The sequence below is a fragment of the Capra hircus genome, chromosome 4 (assembly GCF_001704415.2).
Source record: "Capra hircus breed San Clemente chromosome 4, ASM170441v1, whole genome shotgun sequence".
Taxonomy (NCBI): Eukaryota; Metazoa; Chordata; class Mammalia; order Artiodactyla; family Bovidae; genus Capra; species Capra hircus.
The window spans coordinates 87,769,479-87,787,103 of NC_030811.1; the positions used below are offsets into that span (position 1 = coordinate 87,769,479).

At 39.6% G+C, this 17,625-nt stretch overlaps 1 pseudogene; it reads left to right on the forward strand.

The window, feature by feature from the left end:
• The window catches only part of LOC102185452, an 85,783-nt pseudogene that overhangs the window by 45,652 nt on the left and 22,506 nt on the right, over positions 1-17,625 (forward strand).

Below are 17,625 nucleotides of genomic sequence, written 5' to 3' on the forward strand. Positions count from 1 at the left end.
AGCCAATAAAACTCCAAGACAAGGAGTTTGTATCGCCTACGTAGGCCACCGGCACCCGCTTGAATAGCAGAGGGTGGCCCACCTTGGGCTCCCTCTGTGTGGGTCTTAGAAGCCAGGGCAAGTAAGTAGACATGGCGAGCCTCCACACTCCAGATGGGAATTCAGCCAGAAAAGAAGAGAACGAGAAAAAACCACATGGGGGAAACCAGTCTTTCCAGGAACTGGTCCCGTTTCTTTATTTTTCAGGTCCGCTTATATACTTTTAGTTATACATAGAGATAAATGCAAGAAACAGAGTCACTCAGGGTCAGCTGCTCAGACCCTTATCAGCATATCTTTGTTCTTTCAAGGGTCTTACATTTGTTCACAATATCTTCTGGTCTGATTAACATTTTATGGCCCCACCTTTATTTCTATTGATAAAGGTTAATCGATCAGAAAACTTGTTTCCCCTTAAGATCTATTTAGTCTGAAGATAGTGATAAAGTTACATTTTTACATAGCAAGGACACTGTGATTTATAACAAAGAAAGAGGAGTACAGTGATCTATAACAAAAGAGAAAATTCATTCACTCAAAAAGTCTAGTATTGCTAACATCAAAACTACTATATTTCTTTTTCTACATTCCAATTACATTGATTAACATACTCCCAAGTGCCTAAGGATATGGAGGCCTGGCAGCAATCATTAACTCAGCAATGAAACCCTGCACCAACATGATTTTTATCTTTAGAAAAACCCTATGCTAACTAAGACTTTCAAAATACTCCAAACTCTCTGTGCTGTTTATGGTTGAGAGGTTGTAAACAATCATGTATGTAGTAGCAAGGGTGTGGATAATCCTGTCACACAAGCTAGTCTGCCAGCAGAGAGGTTTGACCTGAGACACCCTTGTCCCACCCAGGAGATTTATTATCTGGAGTCCTAAGTTAACTCCTTTACAGAGAGAGGTGGTGGGGGATAGCCCCCCATAAAGTCAGAGGTATAGGTGAGAGCATAAAGCAGTAAAGTAGGCAGACTGTGGTTTTGGGGGTAGATGCTCGGAAACAGGGGGTCTCCTGAGGCTTGATCCCACCTTTGCGTATGCCGAGCCTCCTTCCTCATGACCTTTGCCACGGGCAGAGTTTCTCATGCTGGCTCCTGGCAGTTTACCATTTATACTTGAAGACCACCTTGACCAGGTAGAGTAAATCATTAATACTAACTTGAGTACAGAATGCAGGGAAAGTGTAGAAAAGAGAATTTTTATAGGGAGTTGAGGAAGGAAGCTATTCCTGTGGAACATTTGTTTGTGACTCCATAAGTTAAAGGAGATATTAATGTCATCTTTCCCACTAGTCCATGTGGTTCCTGAAAAAGGGATGGTACCTGCCGTATAGAAGAGCAGATACAACTAAAACTGTAAGTAGGTTGATTAGACTAGAGGAATTTACGGCACTAGAGAATACATTTTAAGTTCTTGACAGTCCACTAAGATTATATTAATAACTTCTCATTTTTTCTTCATATTTCCCAAATCTTCGGGTTTTGTATCCATTTGACCCCTAGTATTTTGAAAAGGAGACTGATTTTTCAGATATCATAAGTAGATTCATGTTATGATCTTTAGAGATGGCTGATAATGATCTTTTTCTGAAATATATATATGTGTATAACATATATACATATATATATATGTTAAGAAATGAAAGTTCAATGACTTTAATTTTTGGTTCTAAAAAGTTACATCTAAACTTTGGATTTTTTCCCCCTTATATTCTAAACATTTGGTAGAAATATATAAATTATTTTTGCTTTAATTTCAGGTGAGAATATGCAGGTTTCCATCTTTCAGGATGGGTATTAAAGCATATAGGTCTTTTAACCTTTCAGGAGGAAGTGTATACCCGAATTTTAGCATACGTATGTTATTTTTCTACTAAAAAGACCTGTGTTCAATGTTAGAAATAGATTCTTAGATTTGAAGATTCTACATACATTTTGGGAATTAAAAGGATTTGTTGTGTGATACTTAAATTATCTTAAGATACTTAAGTACTTAAACCTAGACTTAACAGATTATTAACATGTTAATATATTTATTTTTTCTGAAGTAGTGTAAGCTACACCTGTTACAACATTTTAGCCCTTGGTATGTCAGTATGAACCTCTTTAAAAAGTTTCTTTTTTAATATTTGAATATCTTCTTTTTTATTGGATTATAATTAATTTACAATGTTGTGTAGTTTCTTCTGTACAATAAAGTGAATCAGCTATATTGTACATATATCCAAACCCTCCTGGACTTCCCTCCTCCTCACCTCTTTCCCACCCATTTAGGTCATCACAGAGCTCAGCTTCCTGTGGTTTATAGCAGGTTCCTATTAGCTATCCATTTTACACATTTGTTGTTGATATTCAGTCACTCAGTTGTATCTGACTCTTTTCTACCCCCTGGACTGCAGCACACCAGGCTTCCCTGTCCTTCACCACCTCCCAGAGCTTGCTCAAACTCATGTCCATTGAGTTGGTGATGCCATCCAATCATCTCATCCTCTCTTGTCCCCTTCTCCTTCTGCCTTCAATCTTTCCCAGAGTCAGGGTCTGTTCCAGTGAGTCAGTTCTTTGCATCAGGTGGTCAAAGTGTTGGAGCTTCAGCTTCAGTCCTTCCAGTGAATATTCAGGATTGATTTCCTTTAGGATGGACTGGATTGATCTCCTTGAAGTCCAAGAGACTCTCAAGAGTCTTCTCCAACACCACAGTTCAAAAGCATCAATTCTTCAGCACTCAGCTTTCTTTATGGTCCAATTCTCACATCCATAGACAACCACTGAAAAACCATAGCTTTGACTATATGGAGATTTGTTGGCAAAGTAAAGTCTCTGCTTTTTAATATGCTATCTAGATTGGTCATGACTTTTCTTCCAAGGAGCTTTTCTTTTCATTTCATGGCTGCAGTCACCATCTGCAGTGGTTTTGGAACCCAGGAAAATAAAGTCTCACTGTTTCCACTGTTTCCCCATCTGTTTGCCATGAAGTGATGGGACCAGTTGCCATGATCTTAGTTTTTTGAAAGTTGAGTTTTAAGCCAGCTTTTTCACTCTCCTCTTTCTTTCATCAAGAGGCTCTTTAGTTCCTCTTTGCTTTCTGCCACAAGGTTAGTGTCATCCGCATTTCTGAGGTTATTGATATTTCTCCCGGCAATCTTGATTCCAGCTCGTGCTTCATCCAGCCTGGCATTGCTCATAATGTACTCTGAATATAAGTTAAATAAGCAGGGTGATGATATGCAGCCTTAATATACTCCTTTCCCAATTTTGAACCAGTCCATTTTTTCATGTCCAATTCTAACTGTTGCCTCTTGACCTGCATATAGATATCTCAGGAGGCAGTTGAGGTGGTCTGGTATTCCCATCTCTTTAAGAATTTTCCAGAGTTTGTTGTGATCTACACAGTCAGAGGATGAGAGAGTTGGATGGCATCACTGACTCACAATGGACATGAGTCTGAGTAAACTCCGGGAGTTGGTGATGGACAGGGAGGCCTGACGTGCTACAGTCCGTGGGGTCACAAAGAGTTGGACATGACTGAGCGACTGAACTGAAGTGAACACAGTCAAAAGATTTAGCATAGTCAATGAAGCAGAAGTAGTTGTTTTTCTGGAATTTCTCTTGCTTTTTTCAACACTTGCCAGCAGTTGTTGGCAATCTGATCTCTGCTTTCTCTTCCTTTTCTAAAACCAGCTTGAACACCAGGAAGTTCACGGTTCATGTATTGCTGAAACCTGGCTTGGAGAATTTTGAGCATTCCTTTACTAGTGTGTGAGATGAGTGCAGTTGTGTGGTAGTTTGAGCATTCTTTGGCATTGCCTTTCTTTGGGATTAGAATGAAAACTGACCTTTTCCAGTCTTGTGGCCACTGTTGTTTTCCAAATTTCTGACATATTGAGTGCAGCACTTTCACAGCTTCATCTTTTAGGCTTTGAAATGGCTCAACTGGAATTCCATCACCTCCACTAGCTTTGTTCATAGCGATGCTTCCTAAGGCCCACTTGATTTCACATTCCAGGACGTCTGGCTCTAGGTGAGTGATCACACTGTCGTGGTTATCTGGGTTATTAACATCTTTTTTGTATAGTTCTTCTTGTATTCTTGCCACTTCTTCTTAATCTTTTCTGCTTCTTTTAGGTCCACACCGTTTCTGTCCTTTATTGTGCCCATCTTTGCATGAAATGTTTCCTTGATATTTCTAATTTTCTTGGAAGAGATCTCTAGTCTTTCCCACTCTATTGTTTTCCTCTTTCTTTGCACTGATCACTTAGGAAGGCTCTTTTATCTCTCCGTGCTCTTTGGAACTCTGCATTCAAATGGGTATATCTTTCCTTTTCTCCTTTGCCTTTAGCTTCTCTTCTTTTCTCAGCTATTTGTAAGGCTTCCTCAGACAACCATTTTGCCTTTTGCATTTCTTTTTCTTGGGGATGACTGTGATTACCACCTACTATACAGTGTTACAACCTCCATCCATAGTTCTTCAAATACTCCATCAGATCTAATCCCTTGAATCTATTAGTCACTTCTACTGTATAATCATAAGGAATTTGATTTATGTCATTTCTGAATGGTCTAGTGGTTTTCCCTACTTTCTTCAATTTAAGTCTGTATTTTGCAATAAGGAGTTCATGATCTGAGCCACAATCAGCTCCCAGTCTGGTTTTTGCTGACTGTATAGAGCTTCTCCATCTTTGGCTGCAAAGAATATAATCAATCTGATTTTGGTAATGACCATCTGGTGATGTCCATATAGAGTCATATCTTATGTTGTTGGAAGTGAGTGTTTGCTATGACCAGTGTGTTCTCTTGGCAAAACTCTGTTAGCCTTTGCCCTACTTCATTTTGTACTTCAAGGACAAACTTGCCTGTTACTCCAGGTACCTCTTAACTAACTACTTTTTCATTCCAGTCCCCTTTGATGAAAAGGACATCTTTTTTTGGTGTTAGTTCTAGAAGGCCTTGTGGGTGTTCATAGAACCATTCAACCTCAGCTTCTTTGGCATTGGTCGTTGGGGTATAGACTTGGATTACTGTGATATTGAATGCTTTGCCTTGGAAACAAAACAAGATCATTCTGTTTTTGAGATTGCACCCAAGTACTTCATTTCAGAGTTGTTTTGTTTTTTTCCTGAGTGTGAGGGCTACTCCATTTCTTCTAAGGGATTCTTGCCCACAGCAGTAGGTATAATGGTCATCTGAATTAAATTTGTCTATTCCAGTCCATTTTAGTTCACTGATTCCTAAAATGTTAGTGTTCACTCTTGCCATCTTCTGTTTGACCACTTCCAATTTACCTTGATTCATGGACCTAACCCTTCAGGTTCCTATGCAGTATTGTTCTTTACAGCATCGGACTTCACCTCCATCACCAGTCACATCCGCAACTGGGCATTGTTTTTGCTCTGCCTCTGCCTCTTCGTTCTTTCTGGAGCTATTTCCCCACTCTTCTTCAGTCACAACTGGGCACCTACCAACCTGGGGAGTTCATCTTTCAGTGTCATATCTTTTTGCCTTTTCATGCTGTTCATGGGGTTCTGAAGGCAAGAATATTTAAGTGGTTTGCCATTCTCTTCCCCAGTGGACCATGTTTTGCCAGAACTCTCCACCATGACCCGTCCGTCTTGGGTGGTCTTACATGGCATGGCTCATAGTATCATTAGGTTAGAGAAGGCTGTGATCCATGTGATCAGTTTGGTTAGTTTTCTGTGATTGTGGTTTTCAGTCTGTCTGCCCTCTGATGGATAAAGGTAAGAGGCTTGTGGAAGGTTTCTGATGGGAGGGACTGGCTGTGGGTGAATCTGGATCTTGCTGTGATGGGTGGGTCAGTAAATCTTTAATCCAATTTTCTGCTGATGGGTGGGACTGTGTTCCCTCCCTTTCAGTGCCATGACCCCACAGCAGGTCATTGTTGACCCATGCCTCTGCTGGACAGTCTGGGACGCTCCTAGGCAAGTTTGGCTCACTCTCTTATGGGGTTACTGCTCCTTTCTCCTGGGTCCTGGTGTGCACAAGTTTTTGTTGTACCCTCCAAGAGTCTGGTCCCCAATCCTGTGGAAGTTCTGTAATCAAATCCCACTGGCCTTCAAAGTCAAGTTCCCTGGGGATCCTCAGTCCCTTTGCTGGATCCCCAGGTTGAGAAATCTGCTTTGGGCCTTAGAACTTTTGCAACAGTGTGAGAACTTCTTTGCTATAACTGTTCTCCAGTTTGTGGGTCATCTGCTTGGTGGCTGTATGGTTGGGCTAATGGCAGCCTCCTCCAAGAGGCCTTAGGCCACATGCTGTGCCTCCCAGGTCTGCTGCAGCCAGAGCCCCTGTCCCCCCAACAGGCCACTGTTGACCCATGCCTCCGCAGGAGACACTCAAACACTCAAAGGCAGGCGTGGCTCAGTCTCTTGTGGGGTCTCTGGGTCCTGGCGCACACAAGGTTTTGTTTGAGCCCTCCGAGAGTCTCTGGCGGGTATGGGGATTGATTCTACATGTGATTTCTCCCCTCCTACCATCTTGTTGGGGCTTCTCCTTTGCCCTTGGATGTGGGGTATCTTTTTTTGGTGGGATCCAATATTCTCCTTTCAATAATTGCTCAGCAGCTAGTTGGAATTTTGGAGTTCTTGCAGAAGATAAGTGCATGTCCTTCAACTCTGCCACCTTAGAGGTCTGTTTTGATGCCTGCAGTTTTATAATGTGGTTTGGAATCAGGGATAATGATAACCTCTAGTTTTGTTTTTCTTTCTCAAGATTGTTTTGGCAATGCAAGACCTTTTGTATTTCCATACAAATTTTAGAATTTATTTGTTCTAGTTCAGTAAAAAATGCCATTGTCATTTTGATAGGAATTGTATTGAATCTATAGATTGCCTTGTGTAGTATAGTCATTTTAACATTATTCTTCCAATCAAAAAACATCTGTTTGAGTCACCTGCAATATGTGGTCTTATAATTTTCTAAATTCAGTATTAATATTTTACCACCTTGTTTAGTTAGATTTATTCCTAGGTATTTCATTCCTTTTGATATGATTGTGAATGGGATAATTTCCATAGTTTTCCTTGTTGATAGTTTTTAGTGTTTAAAAATGCAGTGGATTTCCATATATTAATTTAGCATCTTGCAACTTTATTGAACTCATGAGGAGCTCTAGTAGTTTTCTGCTGGCATCTTCAGGATTTACTGCATTTAATATCATGTCATCTGTAAATGGTGACAGTTTTACTTCCTCCTTTCCAATTTGGATTCCTTGTATTTTTTTCTTCTCTTCTGTGGCTAGGACTTTGAAAACTATGTTGAATAAACCATGTTGAGTGATGAGAGTAGGTGTATCCTTGTCTTGTTCCTGATCTCAGCAGAGATGCTTTCAACTTTTCACTGTTGACTGTGATGTTAGCTGTGGGCTGGTTGTGTATGGCTTTTAGTGTGTTGATGTATGTTCCCTCTCCAGTTAGTCTACACTGAGCTTCCAGCCGTTTGTCAGTTATAGCTCATAGCATTTCTGTTGGTGCTGGTTCTAACTTCAGGCTTCTGCTCTACTGTGCTGTCAGTGAGTCTCTGCATTTCACGGTCTCTCTAGGCTCAGACAGTAAAGCGTCTGCCTACAACATGGGAGACCTGGGTTCGATCCCTGGGTTGGGAATATCCTCTGGAGATGGAAATGGCAACCCACTCCAGGACTCTTGCCTGGAAAATCCCATGGATGGAGGAGCCTGGTAGGCTACAGTGCATGGGGTTGCAAAGAGTCAGACACAACTGAGCAACTTCTCTTTCACTTATCAGTGTTCAAGGTAGCAGTTTGGCCGGTGACCTCAATTCTCTGATTATTCTAAGAGGAATTGATTTTTCAGTTTGTTCATGTTTTTTTCTTGTTGTGAGGATGGAATTGATGCTTTCAAGCTCTTTACATGCAGAACCAGAAATCAGAATTATTCTTTGGATCTATTTTGGTCATTGCATGCTACTTAGGTGGAAACATGAATTATTGATTTTAAGCCTTTCTTTCCTCAACTCCACATTTAAAGCTGTGAATTTCCTTCAAAGTACTAAATTAGATATGTTCCAAAGATTTTGATGTTGAGTTTTCATTATCAGTTGAAATATTTTCTGATTTTCTTTGTAATTTCTTTTGCCATGGATTATTAATTTTCCAATAATTGGATATTTTCCTAGATACCTTATTGTTCCTGATTTCTAATTTAATTCCAATCTGGTCAAAGGAATATACTCTTAAGTTTTCAGATTTTTTAATGTATTGAGTCTTTTTTTTTTTAATGTATTGAGTCTTGTGTAATGGCCCTATATATGATCTGCCTTGGTGACTGTTTTGTGCTCTTTAAAGTCTATATTGTATTCTGCAATTGTTGGGTATAGTGTTCTATAAGCCATTAGGTCAGGGTGGCTGATGCTTTATTTAGATCTGCTGAAGTCTTAGAGATTTTTAAAAATTATTCTATTATTCTCTGATAGAGGATATAATAATCTTTAGATAGGATTGAGGATATGTCTGTTTTCCTTTTTAGTTCTCTCCGGTCTGCCTCATAGGGTTTTGAACCTCAATTATTAGGAACATACACATTCACTTGATATGTTTTTCTGATACATCTTTATTATCTTGAAGTCTTTTATCTGAATGTAGTATAGCCACCTTTCAGCTTGCAGCTTTTAGCTTTCTCATAGTAGTGTTTATGTAGCCTATCTTTTTCCATTCTTTTACTCAAAGATGGTGATACAGTTCTGTCTTGTTCTGTCACCCTCTGGGACCCCTTGAACTGCCAGGCTCTTCTGTCCATGGGATTCTCCAGGCAAGAATATTGGAGCAGGTTGCCATTTCCTACTCAGGGGATCTTCCTGACCCAGGGATCGAACCTGCATTGGCAGGTGGATTCTTTACTGCTATCGCCACCTGGGAAGCCCTAGAGACTCCACAGATAGGATGCAGATGGCTGTTAATGTAGTAACTTTTAATCAGAAAGTTTAGTCCTTTAATATAACTTTTCATATGGTTGGAGTATTAATCTATTTTTGTATATTTTTCTAATTGTTCCCTTTTTTCCTCCTTTCCTATTATTGGTTTGAATTTTAATAACATTATATTGATTCCTCAGTTCCCGTTTCTAGGCAAATGGTTCTTCAAAAGTGTTTCACATTGGGCATATCTCATGTGCGTGGCATTGTCTGTCCTTTGTTCCGATCATCTTTTCAAGGCTGTTTGGAGAGTGAATGACTTTGGAAGATACAGGCATCCTTACTCCCCGTTGTAAGTGGTTTGGTCCCCTGAGGTCAGGTTTCCTCCCCTAGAGTGCATCCACTGTGTGTTAAGGTGTCATCTAGCTGTCTTCACACTGCCTGTGGAAACTGGGGCTCAGGATACAGGGACCAGAATGCCGATACTCTGCCTGCTGCTGTTGCTGTGATGATGAACTTTATGTCTCACCCCAGAGAGTTTCGTCCTTACCTGTGCTCTCATGATGCCATGCAGGCCGACTTGCTGACTCGCAAGTGGAGTGGATCTCGGGCCCCTCATGTCCTGACACCCTTACCCCCTCCTCTTCATCTGTGTTGTTGCCTAACAGATGGCACATCCTCGTACTTTACAGATGCCACAGTTCACAGAATTTTCAACTTAAATAGTCTTATGTCTTTTAAATAGTTAAAAAAGAAATACATATTTTACCTGTAACCATATATTTACCACCTCTTTTGTCCTTCCTGCCTTTCTTAAGATGGTAGTTACATGGTGCCACCATGACCCTTGACCCTAAAGAACTTCTTTCAGCGTTTCTTTAATGAAGGTATTTTGGCAGTGTAATCTCTAAGGTTTTGTTCTATAGAAGTGTCTTTAAAAACCATTTTTGACATGTGTTTGGCAGCATACAGAATTCTGGCTTGCCTTTTTTTAGCACCTTAATGTGTCATTACGTTGTCTTTTGGCCTTTCATGTGTCTGCTGAGAAGCTGGTCTTCATTTAATCATCCTTTTCCTATATGTATTTTGTCATTTTCCTCTACTGTTTTTTGTTTTGTTTTTTATTCACTTGGTGTTTTTTTTTCGGGGTGGCGGGGCGGGGGTGGGGGGGGACCCTGTCAACTGATACCTTTCACTAATTCAGGGAAGTTTTTGCTCATCATTTCATCAGGTAATTTCCTATTCTGTTTTCTTTCCTTTTCTCTATGACTCTATATTTCCCCTCAGGTCTCTGAGCCTTTGATCATTTTTCTAAGGTTTTGGGGTTTTTTTTTTTAATTTGGCCATGCCACATAGGTTGCTGGATCACAGTCCCAGACCAGGGATTGAACTGGACCGTCGGCAGTGAAAGCACAGAGTCTTAACCACTGGACCACGGAGAAGTTCCCATTTTTCTTCATTCGTTTTCTCTTCCTTCTTCCGATTTAATTTTAGATTTGTCTTCAGTGACTCCTTGATGTCTCCTTTCTGCTGTTAAGCCCACTTAGTTAATTTTTCATTTTAGGTTCAGAATTTTCACTTGGCAGTTTTAACAGTAATTATTTCCTTGCTGAATTCCAAATTTGTCCATGCACTATGGACCCATCATCTTTGTAACGCTTGCACATGTTTATAATAGGTGTTTTGGAGTTCTTGTCTGCAGATAGCATCATCTTAATCATGTCTGTGCTGGTTTCTGATGACTACTTTTTCGTTTGTTTCTTTTTATGTCTAATGAATTTTGATTGGATAGTGAGCATTATGAAGAATGCCTTGTAAAGACTCTGGGTTCTTTTATATTCTTCCCAAGAGTCCGTTCTGCTCTAAAAGGCAGTTAACTTTGGCCAGATTCAGACTTCGCACTCAGGCACCACTGTGGGAGGCTGCAGCTGAAATTCCCACCCCGTCTGCCATCCACGGGGTGTCTGGTTTGTTTTTGTTGTCTTCTCCTGGGGCTGCACAATTGAGTGGTGAGCCGCATCTTGGGGCTGACTTTGTCTCTAAATTCAAGGGCTTAGGTCCTCTGGAGAAGAAAATGGCAACTCACTCCAGTGTTCTTGCCTGGAGAATTCCATGGACAGAGGAACCTGGAGGGCTACAATCCGTGGGGTGGCAAAGTCAGACATGACTGAGCGACTAAAACAGCAACAACATCATGTCCTCTGTAGCCTCTTTACCTAGGATTTCCCTTCTAACTTTCTGATTAGTTTACGAGCCTAAACTCCGGTGTTTGCTATCTCAAGCAAGTAAATGTACTGTTCCTTGCAGCTCCCATCGGCAAAAAGCTGTAAATGTGCAAACCTCATTCATGGCACTTTGACTTTAACAGTAAGCTTCCCTCTAGCTTCTACTTGCTTTTTGTTCTTCCTGAGAGGTTTCAAATATTGGGTTTAAATAATGTTCTCTCAGATTTCATAATTGGAGAAGAGAGTTATTCTAACTTTCTGCAATCCCTCCACTTCCTTTTTATAATAATCTTCAAAACACATTGCTTCTTAGCCCTAAGTAGAACAATCCCAAGCTGAGTAATGTAGGTTTATTTTGTAAGCAGGAACTGTCATTTAGAAATGCTTCATTTGTGTCTGAAAGTCGAGAAAAATTCTTTTTTCCTTTTTAAAGAATGGGTGTATATAAATCTGGGAGGCTTTTATTTTAGAAATAAATGCTTAAAAGAATCAAATACCAATTATCACTATAAGCTTTTTTGTATATTTTGACCACTTTTTTCTATTACAATTTTAGGATGCTTTTTTGAAAATCATTCTAAATGAGAGCATTAAATCCCTATGGAGTGGCCTTCCTCATACGTTGTAAGTTGAAATTTAGTGTTTTTCTTACTTAGTGATGGTGGTGGTTTTGTTTTGCCTTATCAGTATGATGGGACAACATCATGCATGTTAATATCAGAACTTTTCATTTTCTAGAGCATTGTTTTGTGACTCTCACACTACCCCACATTTGATGAGTTGCTAGAAGGACTCACAGGATGTATACTTATGTCTGTGGTTTATTACCGCAAAAGGCACAAAGTGGAATCAGTAAGGAGAAAAGGCATGAAGCAGAATCAATGAGGGGTGAGGTGTGAAGTGGAATCAGTGAGGGGAGAGGCCCAACAGGAGCTGGCCAGGTGGATTCCTCCCAAGACCCCGCTTGTGACACGCAGGGCACATGCTGCCTCTCCCAGCCCCGGGCCATTGCGGCAAGTGCAGGGGTTCAGCCTTACCCGCACTTGAATCTGAGTCTAGGGTTTGCACTAGGGGCTGATGATATAGCATGCTGTGTTCATGACTGGCTGTGGTTACTGAAACTCCAGCCCCACAAAAAGCGGTAGATGTTTACCAAAACTCACATCATTTGCACAAATCAATGCAGGCAAGTTGGTTTAGTGCTCCAGACATACAGAAAAGCCTTGTTACAGGGAGTATTTCGAGGGCTAAATTCCTTGAAGATGACCCAAGGTCAAGTAGACAAATAGGCCCTCCTGAAGATACTGGATTTGGGGCACAAGCATTCTTTATTTTTTCATGTTCAGAAATTAAGAAATTAGTGTTCATCTGAGTTTTTATTTTACCAAGATAATGAGAGATACTGTGCTATTTATACTTCTTTCCCAGATAATTAAATTCTGTACTAACTAGCTATTACATGAATTCATATGACAAGCTGCTACTGCTGCTAAGTTGCTTCAGTTGTGTCCGATTCTGTGCAACCCCATGGACAGCAGCAAGCTAGTAAGGCTGAATGTAAAAATTCCAATTAATACCTTGCCTTTCTCTGCCTCACTTTTCTGATTTATCTTGTTATGGAGCACATTAGTCAGTTTTGAGGCACATACTCTGAACAGTGCCTAAGGTTGTAAGGTTGGTGATAGATCCAGGAGCAGCAGTCAGTCCTGTTCCTAAGTTCTCGTCACCACACTTCACTGTCGAGTATTAGGCGTTGCCACGTGTGGTCTGTGATAGTCCTTTGGTTAGACCAGAAACAGAGACCAGTTTCTTGTTGTGTTAAATCTTCATGACATGATAGTACCTTCAACTTTGTGTTTAATTAATAACTCCCTGTTGATATTTTCATTTGAAAGAATGTCATTGGAATTTGCTTTGAGTATATATAATTCTGGTGACATTATTTTCAGTTATAAGCAGGTATGACATGGTCCACAGTTCAAAAGTATTTTATAATTTTATTTATTTTTTACAAGGAATTTTTACAAGATGTTTTACTTTAGTGATTTTCATGTTACCGTAATGTATGTAGTTGGGAATGAAGACCAGACACAGAATAAATCAAGACGACTTATTTGTCCTTTCATATTTATGACCTGACTGGATGCTCTAAACTTACCTTCTCTACTACATTACAAATCTCTGGGGAGCAGAAACCTACTTTACATCTTTTTGTTGCCTAAGTTCAGTTCAGTTCAGTCGCTCAGTCATGTCTGACTCTTTGCGACCCCATGAATTGCAGCACGCCATTGAGTCGGTGATGCCATCCAGCCATCTCATCCTCTGTCATACCCTTTTCCTCCTGCCCCCAATCCCTCCCAGCATCAGAGTCTTTTCCAATGAGTCAGCTCTTCACATGAGGTGGCCAAAGTACTGGAGTTTCATTCAGCTTTAGCATCATTCCTTCCGAAGAACACCTAGGACTGATCTCCTTTAGAATGGACTGGTTGGATCTCCTTGCAGTTCAGGGGACTCTCAAGAGTCTTCTCTAACACCACAGTGCAAAAGCATAACTTCTTCGGCACTCAGCTTTCTTCACAGTCCAACTCTCACATCCATACATGACTACTGGAAAAACCATAGCCTTCTAAGTTAAACACTGCTAATTCTTAAAGAAAAATTGATCTCATAGCTGATTTGTTGTGGTTTTCAGCTTCTGTAAAATAGAAGGATCTTCATTTTGTACTTCCCGGGTGGTGCAGTTGGTAAAGAACCCACCTGCCAGTGTAGGAGACACAAGAGATGTGGGTTTGATACCTGGGTCAGGAAGAGCCCCTGGAGAAGGAAATGTCAACCCACTCTGGTATACTTGCCTGGGAAATCCCATGGACAGAGGAGCGTGGCGGGCTGCAGTCCCTGGGGTCTCAGGGAGTCTGATATGACTGAGCACCTATGCACTATGACTGTATCTTGTGCTTCATAATAACGTAAGAATATGTTTCTGCCTTTTGATAGTGTTATACCAATCTTTTCGTTTTTTCTAACAGAGTGATGGCAGTTCCTGCCACAGTTATTTATTTTACCTGCTATGATCAATTAACTGCTCTTCTGAGATCTAAATTAGGAGAAAATGAAAGCCGCATACCAATCGTTGCTGGAATCGTGGCCAGACGTAAGTAATAAATTCAGAATATTTTCATTCTGATTTCTACTTAAAGCTTGCTTTAAAATGTTTACATTCGTGGAGAATTTCAAGCAGAGTATTGGTGACGGTTTATTTTGCATCGTAGTTTGTCCTCATATGTCGACACCTATGCTTTAGCGGTCACATTGTGTGGTGACTGCCATCAGAACCAGACGGGATCAGCCTATCCCGTTAATTCTTGGACAGAGTCTCAGATGTGAGATTGTAGACCTTAGATTCTAGATTTTAGGATAATAACACAGAGTCTAATTAATGCCAGAGTTTTCATCATTTTCTGTATACACTCTGAGATTCAGAGTTTAATCAGAAGGACATTTTTCTCTGTGTAGTGGAAGTGAGGTTTATAATAGTCCTGGTTGATGTATAATGGCTGTGGACCTGCTCTTGAAAGAGTAAGGTATGTGAAATACCTTTATCAAGGAAAAAAAATCTGAGCCAGTATGTTGCCATCATGAGATACTAGACACAGTTTGCAGACATTTCAGAATAAAATTTTAAAATATAAAGATGCATGAAATACTCATTTCTGCGCGCATGTTTTCGTACTGCATGGCTTGCTTTAGTTGTATTCGCTTCTTTTGTACTAGTTGGCGCAGTGACTGTAATAAGTCCACTGGAATTGATCAGAACCAAGATGCAATCTAAGAAGTTTTCTTACGAGGAATTGCTTCGATTTGTCAGCAAGAAAGTATCTGAAGATGGTTGGATTTCCCTCTGGAGGGGCTGGGCTCCTACCATTCTTAGAGATGTACCATCCTCAGGTAGGACTTATCTGCTACATTTTAAGTAGCTTTGTATGTACTACTTTTAAATCAAGGAAATTCTAGACTCTTTAAGGTTAAAGGTAAGTTACTGTCTTAGAAGATCACACACACCTTGTTCAGTGTGGCTTTCTCAGATCTTGATGAGTATTTATTTAATGAACGGTTTCTGTTTCAAGCCTGGTTTTCTTTGCTCTTTGCGTTTTCTTTCTTTTTAAATATCAATTGGTGACTACTCATATTTAGGTAATACAAGCTACCTTTAAAATTATTGTAAAGAAGTCATAATTAGTAAGATATGTAAAGTACTACAAATCAAAATATTATAACATTTAAGACCACCTGTGAATTATATTGATGCCTACTTATTTCAATTATTAACAATCTCCCCCACTTGAGTGTGTGTCTTCTAGGGACTATTATAAATCATTTCAAGATTGTGCTAATCATTGAATTATGAAGAGGGAGAAAATCATGAAGAAATACAAAATTAACAACTTAAAGAATGTGCATACTTCAGTAGTACTTCTCTTGTGAAACTGATGTTTCCATTTAAAACCTAGAAGAAATAATTCTTGAGAACCATTGTATTAAAATTCCACATTCATTTTTAAAAAATGTAAATGTATTTAATTGGAGGTTAATCACTTTACAATATTGTATTGGTTTTGCCATACATCAACATGAATCTGCCACAGGTATACACGTGTTCCCCATCCTGAACCCCCTCCCTCCTCCATCCCCATACCATCCCTCTGGGTCATCTCAGTGCACCAGCCCCAAGCATCCAGTATCATGCATCGAACCTGGACTGGCAATTCATTTCATATATGATAAATACATATTTCAGTGCCATTTTCCCAAATCATCCCACCCTCGCCCTCTCCCACAGAGTCTAAAAGTCCGTTCTATACATCTGTGTCTCTTTTGCTGTCTCACATACAGGGTTATCATTACCATCTTTCTAAATTCCATATATATGCGTTAGTATACTGTATTGGTGTTTTTCTTTCTGGCTTACTTCACTCTGTATAATAGGCTCCAGTTTCATCCACCTCATTAGAACTGATTCAAATGTATTTTTTTAATGGCTGAGTAATACTCCATTGTGTATATGTACCACAGCTTTCTTATCCATTCATCTGCTGATGGACATCTAGGTTGCTTTCATGTCCTGGCTATTATAAACAGTGCTGCAATGAACATTGAGGTACACGTGTCTCTTTCAATTCTGATTTCCTTGGTGTGTATGCCCAGCAGTGGGATTGCTGGGTCATAAGGCAGTCCTATTTGCAGTTTTTAACGAATCTCCACACTGTTCTCCATAGTGGCTGTACTAGTTTGCATTCCCACCAACAGTGTAAGAGGGTTCCCTTTTCTCCACAACCTCTCCAACACTTATTGCTTGTAGACTTTTGGATAGCAGCCATTCTGACTGGCATGAGATGGTACCTCATTGTGGTCTTGATTTGCATTTCTCTGATAATGAGTGATATTGAGCATCTTTTCATGTGTTTGTTAGCCATCTGTATGTCTTCTTTGGAGAAATGTCTATTTAGTTCTTTGGCCCATTTTTTGATTGGGTCGTTTATTTTTCTGGAATTGAGCTGTAGGAGTTGCTTGTATATTTTTGAGAGTAGTTGTCAGTTGCTTCATTTGCTATTATTTTCTCCCATTCTGAAGGCTGTCTTTTCACCTTATAGGTTCCTTTGTTGTGCAGAAGCTTTTAATTTTAATTAGGCCACATTTTTTAATTTTTGCTTTTATTTCCAGTATTTTGGGAGGTGGGTCATAGAGGATCCTGCTGTGATTTATGTCGGAGAGTGTTTTGCCTATGTTCTCCTCTAGGAGTTTTATAGTTTCTAGTCTTACGTTTAGATCTTTAATCCATTTTGAGTTTATTTTTGTGAATGGTGTTAGAAAGTGTTCTAGTTTCATTCTTTTACAAGTGGTTGACCAGTTTTCCTAGCACCACTTGTTAAAGAGATTGTCTTTAATCCATTGTATATTCTTGCCTCCTCTGTCGAAGATAAGGTGTCCATAGGTGTGTGGATTTATCTCTGGGCTTTCTATTTTGTTCCATTGATCTATATTTCTTCTGATCTATGAACATGGTATATTTATCCATCTATTAGTGTCCTCTTTGATTTCTTTCACCAGCGTTTTCTAGTTTTCTATATATAGGTCTTTAGTTTCTTTAGGTAAATATATTCCTAAGTATTTTATTCTTTTTGTTGCAATGGTGAATGGAATTGTTTCCTTAATTTCACTTTCTATTTTCTCACTATTAGTGTATAGGAATGCAAGAGATTTCTGTGTGTTGATTTTATATCCTGCAACTTTACTGTATTCATTAATTAGCTCTAGTAATTTTCTGGTGGAGTCTTTAGGGTTTTCTATGTAGAGAATCATGTCATCTGCAAACAGTGAGAGTTTTACGTCTTCTTTTCCAATTTGGATTCCTTTTATTTCTTTTTCTGCTCTGATTGCTGTGGCCAAAACTTCCAGAACTATGTTGAATAGTAGTGATG